Source organism: Microtus ochrogaster, linkage group LG4 (assembly GCF_000317375.1).
Source record: "Microtus ochrogaster isolate Prairie Vole_2 linkage group LG4, MicOch1.0, whole genome shotgun sequence".
In the NCBI taxonomy this organism is placed as follows: Eukaryota; Metazoa; Chordata; class Mammalia; order Rodentia; family Cricetidae; genus Microtus; species Microtus ochrogaster.
The window spans coordinates 25,994,996-26,004,493 of record NC_022030.1 but is presented as its reverse complement, the minus strand read 5'-3'; the positions used below and the strand labels follow the sequence as shown (position 1 = coordinate 26,004,493).

At 39.1% G+C, this 9,498-nt stretch overlaps 1 pseudogene; it reads right to left on the bottom strand.

Annotated features, from left to right (window-relative positions):
* Positions 1–474: 474 nt before the first annotated feature.
* LOC101984318 lies at positions 475–1,133 on the bottom strand (annotated as a pseudogene).
* Between the last annotated feature and the right edge of the window lie 8,365 nt (positions 1,134–9,498).

Sequence of the window (9,498 nt, the reverse complement as noted above, 5' to 3'; positions counted from 1 at the left end):
TGTTTTATGAAGTCCTATTTGTCAATCATTGGTCCTAAAATTCTTGGGCAAATGGAGTCCGATTCAGCATGTCATCTCCTACACCTGTTTCATGTAGGATATTGCCTATATTTTATCTTTTAGCAGTTACAGCGTTCCGGGTTCCAGGTTTTGGAGTAAGTTTTTGTGCAGGGTGAAATATACATCTTTAATTTTATTCTTCTTCATGTGGACACCTTGCTTTCCCAGCACCATTTGTTGAAAATGTCCTCTTTAGCTTATGTTTTGACATATTTGTCAAGTCTTGAGTGGCTGAAGTTGTAAGTACTCATGTTTGGGTCTTCAGTTTTGTCTCATTGCTCTACATGTTTGTTTTTGTGCCATGCTATTTTAATTATTCTGGCTCCATAATATATCTTAAGATCTGGAAATGCAATATCTCCATCATTGTTCTTTTTTTTTTTTTAAGGCTTGTTTTATTTTACTGACTGATCCACCTGAGGCCACAGGCAGCCCACTATGTACAGACTCGAGGGAAGCTCTATTATTTCTTGGTCTCTTCCTCCTTGGACAGAGTCTTGATGATCAACTCCTTCTTGTCCTGGAGGCCAAGCTCCTCCCAGTGCTTCCTTGCTTCCTTGGTCTTAGACCTGCGAGCCTCAGCCTGGTCAGCCAGGAGCTTCTTGCAGGCCTTGTCTGCCTTCAGCTTGTGGATGTGCTCCATGAGAATCCGCTTGTTTTTGAAGACATTCCCTTTGACCTTCAGGTAAAGGCTGTGATACATCTTCTTGGATTCACGGTATCTCCTGAGGAGGCGGCACAAGATCCGCATTCTTCTCATCCAGGTCACCTTCTCGGGCATCCGGGCACTGGCAGTACCCTTCCGCTTTCCTATGCCCATATGCCTGCCCTTCCGTCGAGCCGAAGTGTTTTTCCGGCATCGAGCCCGGGAATGCACAGTCACAGGCTTCCGGATGATCAGCCCATCTTTGATCAGCTTCCGTATCTGCTGACGGGAGTTGGCATTGGCGATTTCATTGGTCTCGTTGGGGTTCAACCAGACCTTCTTTTTACCACAGCGCAGGACGCTAGAGGCAAGCCTCTTCTGTAGCCTGAGCATACTCATGGCTGCGGAAGCAGCAGCGAAAGGAAAGAGCTTGTCCATCATTGTTCTTTATGTTCAAAATTGTTCAAGTCATCCAGGGTCTTTTGTAGTTCCACATGAATTTTAGAATAGAGTTCTGTCTTTATGGAATAAAAGAGATGTGGATTTTGGCTAAGATTTCACTGAGCCTATAAATAGTTTTTAGTATAATGATCATTTTTATAATATTAATTTAATCAATGAAAAGAATTAGAACTGATAGAACTCATGGACATGGAATATATTTTCATTTTCTTAGTGTGTTACACTCTATCTTCAGAGGCTTAAAGTTTTTACTCTAGAGATCCTTCACTTCCCTGGTTCTGTTTATTCCTAGATATTTCATTTTCTTTGAGGTTATTGTGAATGGGAGTGTGCCCATGATCTCCTTCTCTGTATATTTGTGGATGGTGTACAGAAAAGATATTGATTTTTGAAAGTTGATTCTTTATCCTACCACGTTGATAAATTTGTTTATCGTTTCTCAATTATCTGATAGAATTTTTGGCTAAGGTACAGTATCATGTCTTCCACTAGAGAGATGGTTTGCCAATTTCTTTCCCTATTTGTTTCCCTTTGATTTTCTTCTCTTGTCTCATTGCTTCAGCTAATACTTTGATCACATTATTGAGAAGCGTGGGGACTCTTCGTGACTTTCCGATGTTAGTGGGGTTGCTTCAAGCTTTTCTCCATTTAGGATGATGTTTGCTATTGACTTTTATTGTGTCGAGGTTCATCTCCACTAGTCCTACCTTCTCTAGGACTTTTATCATGAAGTCATGTTGAATTGTGTTGAAGGCTTCTTCTACACCCATTGAGATGATCATTTGATCTTTGTCTTTAAGTCCATTTATGTGGTTTATTGCATTTGTTGACTTGCATATGTCAGACCATACCTGAATTTAAGGAATAAAGCCAAGTTGTATAATTTTTGATGTATGTATGAATTCTGATTGCAAGTATTTTTCTCCTTTTTTATTGATTTTTTGGGGCTCTACATTTTTCTCTGCTCCCCTCCCTGCCTCTCCCCTCCCCCTTTCAACTCTCCCCCAAGGTCGCCAAGCTCCCAATTTACTCAGTAGATCTTTTCTTTTTCTACTTCCCATGTAGATTAGATCTACGTAAGTCTCTCTTAGTGTCCTCATTGTTGTCTAAAGTCTCTGGGATTGTGTTTTGTAGGCTTTTTTTTTTTTTTTTTGCTTTATGTTTAAAAACTGCCTATGAGTGAGTGCATGTGATAATTGTCTTTCTTTGTCTGGGTTACCTCATTTAAAATAGCTCCATCCATTTTCCTGCAAAATTCAAGATGTCATTGTTTTTTTTTCTGCTGTGTAATACTCCATTATGTAAATGTACCACAATTTCCTTATCCATTCTTCAGTCAAGGGGCATTTAGGTTGTTTCTAGGTTCTGGCTATGACAAACAATGCTGCTATGAACATAGTTGAGCACATGCAAGCTGGTACAGCCTTTTTGGATGTCAGTGTGGCGATTTCTCAGAAAATTAGGAAACAATCTTCCTTAAGACCCAGTAATACCACTTTGGGTATATATCCAAAGGATGCTCAATCGTGCCACAAGGACATGTGTTGATTGCAAGTATTTTATGAGCATGTTTGAGTCTATGTTCAATAGGGATATTGGCAGGTAATTTTCTTTCCTCTTCTCCTTTTCGCTTCCTCCCTCCCTCCCCCCTTTCTTTCTGTCTTTATTTTTGTGTGTATGAGTGTGTGTGTGTGTGTGTGTGTGTGTGTGTGTGTCTTACCTTGTTGGGGTTGTAAGAGTTTGGGAGTGTTCCTTCTGATCTCAGAAGGACTGGCTGTATATCTTCTTTGAAAGTTTGATAGAATTTTATTTTGAATCCATTCACCTGGTCCTAGACTTTTGTTTTAATCCTAAGGCTTTTAATTACTCTTTTAATCTCTTCGTTTGTTATTGAACTGTTTAGGATGTTGATTTCTTCTTGGTTTAGTAACATTCGTTTGATTGAATCTAGAAATTCATGCATTCTTTTAGATTTTCTAGCTTAATGGATTACAGGTTTTATTCGTAGTTCCTTACACTGCTCTACATTTCTGTGATAGTTGTAATGTTTTCCTGTTCGTTGCTGACTCTATTAATTTAGGTCCCCTCTTCCTTTCTTTTGCTTCCTCAGGCCAATGGTCTCTCATTTTTATTTTTTTATTTTTGCCTTCTCAAAGAATCAGCACTTAGATTTGCTGATTCTTTAAACTGTTTTCTTTGTTTCCATTTCATTGATTTAAACTCAGCTGGGTTTGGATTTGGTTTGTTCTTGTTTTTCTGACTTTCTGAGTTCTATTATTAAGCCATTCATCCGTGCTTGTTCTGATTTTTTAATGCAGGCACTTAGAAATAGGAATTTCTCTAGTAGGACTGTGTTCAATATGTTCCAGAGATTTTGTTGTGTTATGTTTCATTTTTACTTAGTTCCAAAAATGTTTTTAAATTTAGTTCTTGATTTTTCTCTTGGACACAGTTTTCATTCAGTAATGAGTTTTTTTTAAACTGTATGAGTTTGTGTATTTGCTAGAGAACTTAAAATTTATTGCAGGTTTCAATTTCATTGGGTTGTAATCAGTTAGGATACAGGAGTGATTTCAATCTTTTGAATTTATAAAAATTTTATTTGTATTCCAGGATTTGATCTGTTTTGTAGGACTGTGTTCACTATCTTCTAGAGGTTTTGTTGTGTTGTTTCATTTTCATTTAGTTCAAGATTTTTTCTTGTTTTTAATTTTAGTCCTGCTAAAAGCAATTTCAGGATGTAAAAGGATCTAAGTGATCACAGGCTTCTTAATTCACAAATAAGAGAATTCAGCCCAAGGGACAAAGCTGGAATTAAAATACAAAGCATAAGTTGTCCTGATTCAGAATATTCAACTATATTAGTTGATCTTGCAAGTACAGCACTCCACGTTCTACAAACCACTGTGGCTAGGTGTTTAGAAGTCCTCAGGGATGTTATTTGAGAAGACAAGCATATGAATTGTCAGAGGACATCAGAAGATAGAGCAATTCTGTGTAGTAAGGTGATTCAGCAATGGCCAAGGGGAGGACTCCATGATAGCCTTGCAACTTCATTTAGAGTGACATTAAGGGTGACTTTCTCTGGTAACAATCACTCTAGGTAAGGAGGTTGCATGGCAAAGCATGAAGCAATGAACACAAGCAGTTTTTAGTGGGAAGGGAGGCACACTACATATTGTAGGACTATGTTAGAGACATGAGAGTACCCAAGAGATGGATAGATAGATAGATAGATAGATAGATAGATAGATAGATAGATAGATAGATAGATCAGAGGATAATGAATCGTTCTGCATGCCCAATCACTGTATTCTATCCCTACCGCTCATGTAAAGATGGAAGGAGAGAACTGGTTCCACAAACTTGTTCTCTAACCTTCTTGAGTGTCATGGTACAAACCTGTTTATTAACACACACACACTCACCCCACACACCCCACTGTTACTTGGCCCCGTATATTTAGGCAGAACTTCACAGTCAAGGAACTGTGTAGAAAAGGATGTTTCTTACATCATAACATGGTGTGGGAGGCCCATCTGTCTGTATGTTGCTTTTTTGGTTAATGAATAAAGAAACTGCCTTGGCCTGTTGACAGGGCAGAACTTAGGTAGGCGGGGAGATGGAACTGAATGCTGGGAGAAAGAAGGGTGGAGTCAGAGAGACGCCATGGATCCTCCACCTGAGACAGATGCCAGTTAGAATCTTTGCCAGTAAGCTACTGCCAAGTGGCGATATACAAATTAATAGAAATGGGTTAAATTAATACAAGAGTTAGCCCTTTTCCTTTCTCATGATTCTCTACCTTGAGAGACGGTTATGCTCTCCCTCTACGGGTCTCTTCATGCTTGCCTCAGACACTCCCTATCCTTAAGAAGCAGGGAACCATTTCTTCCCTGTAAGCCTGGGCATCACTTGTCTGTGTGGAGTAACATCACAGGTATCTTAACATCCAGTCTTCTGCATCTGCCACCTTCTTGGAAACAGAGTTTGAGATTCTCCCTGCCTTCAGTTTTTTTTTTTCTAGCACAACACCCATGGTTGAAATCTCAGCAAATATTTACTGATTAAATATACAACTGATGGGTCAGTGTGGTGACACTACTGACGGGGGCCTTTATTGTGAGATAAAAATCACTATTAAAAGAAGGTTTAGCTATAAAAGGATAATTTAAATGCTCTGCTATATGCAGCTGTCTGGAAAACATTGAGACCAAATACCCGTGAGTAAGAAAAGATTTGATTCCAGGGAGAGAGTAAGGGAATATGGAGAGCAAGCAGTTGAGACCCAGGAGGGGTGGCAAGCTCTAGAGCCACAGAGCCGGGCCCACAGATCCTGCATTTTCCCATAAGGCTTTCTCACACCATGCTTGCTACTGGGGACAGATGTATAAATAACATCAGAGGGTTTGCTGTCTCACATCCTTTTGGTTCCAGCATGGCTAAAGTGCTCCAAAGAGAAACGATTTGAATAATGAAACTGGTAAAATCTTATGGAAGATGCAGGGGAGGTGGAGATCTGACCTGGGTCCTTCACTGGAGGACAATGAGGCAGAAGTTTGGCTTTTATTACTCTTCCAATACAGAGTGATTAGTTTTAATTTTAGATGATTGCACATGCTTATGTAATACACTAAATTCTCTTTGGATATTAACATTTTTGTTTTGACCATTCCAATTTGAGACAATTTACTTGAGGTTAGGCAATCGTTTCTCTCTAATGAATGGATTAGAGTTGGATATTAAGATATATGGAACACTACTTCCCAGTCCTTGTGGTTAATCAGATAAAGTCATTTTTGTCTCTGATGTAGAACCAGAGATGAATGATCTTGGAACAAAAATCAGATTACAGTGACATAGTTGTCTGAAGCCCAGAAATATGCACACCATTTGCTAATATCGACCCCAAGGAAAGATGCTTGTTTTCCACCCTTGACGAGAGAAGTACTGTGTAGTGACAGTTAACCTTAAGCCACGAGTTCAACCCCGAAAGTTAACAAAAATAGTTTAGCTATGATGAACAAGACAGAAGTAATTCTATATCAGAATAGTTTATCATAGGCACACAAATTTAGCTCTGGATGCCCTGCTGGATTCTGAATGACCTATGGTGACTCAGGGATTTTAAGTACAGAGCTTGTCTGGAGATCTTACAGACCCTGCTTGTGTTCACGCTGTAGGGAAGGACATATGTGGTTTTAAATTCATGTCACTTTTGCTCACACTAACATAGTCCATTTGTTGGCTGTTGCTAATGGCGATGCAATCCTGAAAGGAGATAGTTCCATCTGTAGGCTACTGCAGATGGTGACGCAGTCCCAAAGGGACTTGGATCTCAGAAGAGTAGTGGAAATTCCTCCTTTACTCGTCAACCAGTGGCAGCAAACTTCTAATGCTACCAAAGGAAAGGCTGTGACCATTTAAATGTCAACTAGGTGAGCTGTTTTTTAGTTAACCAAATGTGTCAGTAGCAGCTTAATACTAAAACTCTGATCTCTGCAGTGGGAGGCCATTTGTTGGTTCCTGGCTGCTCAACCCTGAAATAATCACACAGAAATCATATTATTTAAATCACTACTTGGCCCATTAGCTCTAGACTCTTATTGGCTAACTCTTACATCTTAATTTAACCCATTTCTAGTAATCTGTGTATTAGCATGTGGCTGTGGATTACTGGCTTAAGTTCTGGCGTCTGTCTCTGGCGGGGCTACATGGCTTTTCCTCTGCCTCTGCCCTTCTTTCTCCCAGCATTCAGTTTAGTTCACCTAGCTCTGTTCTACCCTATCAGGCCAAGCCAGTTTTCTTTATTCATTAATAATAATCACAGCATGCAGAGGGGAATCCCACATTAGATCTCAGTATGAAAGTGGTAGTAAGCTTTAATTGTAGGATCACAATCCCCAGAACAAGGATTATTCCACAGAGTTGCATGAGGTAATAGATGCCAAAGAATGACATAAGCCACAAGGTGCTAACTATATATGTATGCATCAAAGTTTTGGGTGATTTTTTGGGTGGGGGTTGTTTGTTGAGGCAGTTATAAACCAGCCTGACCCCATCTTAATGATGGAAGCCATGTTGCTATAAGATCAGAACAAGTTAATTTCTGTTTGCTTGCAAAATTCAAATTGATCGTGTACTTTAACCTGTTTCTGGAATTTGACATGCTCCCTACCATATGGAGTTTGACTCACACCTTGAATATAACCTGAGAATATGTTCTGCCAAGTAATTTTTAAATGTTCAGCCCATTCCTATGTAACCAAAATTCCTCTGGAAATCTCCCAACCCTTAAAAACCCCTAACTTTGCAATTTGTGGGGGTTGTATAAACCCTACCTTCTCCTGTATTCAATACTATTTTCTCAATCACTGTTTTGGAAGATAGTCCTGTCTGACAGAAAATAAAGCTTGCATAATTTGAGCAAATAATTTGGGTAATGGCCTTTACACTTGTTCAGTGGGGTTAACAGCAGGGTCTTCACTGTGCAGTATTGACTGGCCTTGAACTTGACTAATCTTCCTACCTCTGCCTCTTAAGTACTGGGATTGCAGTTGTGTCCCACAATGTCTGGTGCCTAGATATTTATTTAAGAATAAAACACAGGATAAATGCAGGGTGGGAGAGTTTGCCTTGTATATATAGAGTATCTGGGTTTTAGTCTCAGCAGTAATAGACCAACACTAAATTAAAAATTTTAAAAACCCTTAAAAATTAAAGATCTGTAGACACTCAAAATATATATTCATATTTTTAGTTGACATATAGTAATGCTATGTATTTATGGGGTACTGTGTCACATTTTAACACATGATAGTGATATGTAATTATAGATATGCCAACTGGAATTGGCATACCTATCACTTTAGACATTTGTTATCTTTTTGTCTTTTTAGCATTCAAAACCCCTAGTTATTTTGAAATAGCCCATCAATTGTTATCTATCCAACATAATGAAAGGAATTTTAGTTACATGTAATGCACATGACTTTAGCAATGAGGATATGGAATCCCACCAGTCATGTTAATATACGTAATCAAAGCAGAATAAAAGCACTTCCAAATGCCTGTTCATCCCTGAATCTTGTAAAGTATGTGTGTGTGTGTGTGTGTGTGTGTGTGTGTGTGTGTGTACAAGTTCTTGTGTTGTCTGGGTCTGAAGAAAACCTTACACATTTTTTCAATATAAAATATTTATCTTAGCTTGTAGAAAATGCTCATATTTTCTTATTGACATTATGCATTTTAAACTGAAAAGGTATGTTTAGTGCAAGCAGTGCCATAGAAATAATCGTATACCCAAGCACATGCTGGGATTGCCTGCTAGTGTTTACCATTTCCCCCCAAATGAATAGGAAACTCAGACACTATCATCTACAGATAAGAGTTAAGACTTACTTGTACTGATCATATAAAAAAAGAGCACATCTTCACCAACTATGCCAACCAACATTTCTTAAAAACCCATTTTTGTACAGTGCAGGAATTAACACCTGTGTGTTTTAGGGTCAAGCCTACCTAAGCACCACATTTTAACTTGCCTCCAGCTTGTGTCTGGCCACTAATGGCATGTCTACTCTTTCTGTGTCCTTGACACTTTGAATACATAAAGTGAAAGACTGACTTCTCTTGCCTTCCTCCCCTGTTGCCATGGTGATAGCCCTTCCATTTGCTTCTGTGAGAGGTAATAGTTTACCCCAACAATCAGAATGAAAGTCTTTCATCACTGAGTCACCATCCCTCCACCTCTTCCATGTTTCCCACCTCCACTGAAGTCTCCTCTCATCAGAACAAGAGGAACTCCAGGTACTACTTCTGAAAGGACAGGGTACTGCTCACTTGAGTGCTTAGACCCAACAGACTCACGTTCCCTTCACCTGCCTGTGTTTTGCTTTCTGCTAAGCCATTGGCTTCCTCTTGGTAGTCATTTAAAAATACCATGCTATTCGTTTACTCCATGTTGGCTCTTGGAAAACAGAGCTGCATGTGTAGGAAATAGGAGACATTTCTTTCTCGTGTTTGTTTCATTTTTATCTTTTGATTCTGATTTTGTTTTTGTTTTAGAGGCAAAGTCTTGCTACGTAGCTTCAGCTCTCTAGATCAGACTGTTTTCAAATTCATAGAGATTTACCTGCTTCTGTCTCCCAAGGGCTGGGGTCAAAGTCACACCTCATCACGCCTGGCTAATCAACCCAATTATAAAATGGGGCACTGAGCTGAACAGAGAATTCTCAACAGAAGAAGTTCAAATGGTCAAAAGACACCTAAGGTCATGCTCAACTTCCTTAGCGATCAGGGAAATGCAAATCAAGACAACTTTAAGATAT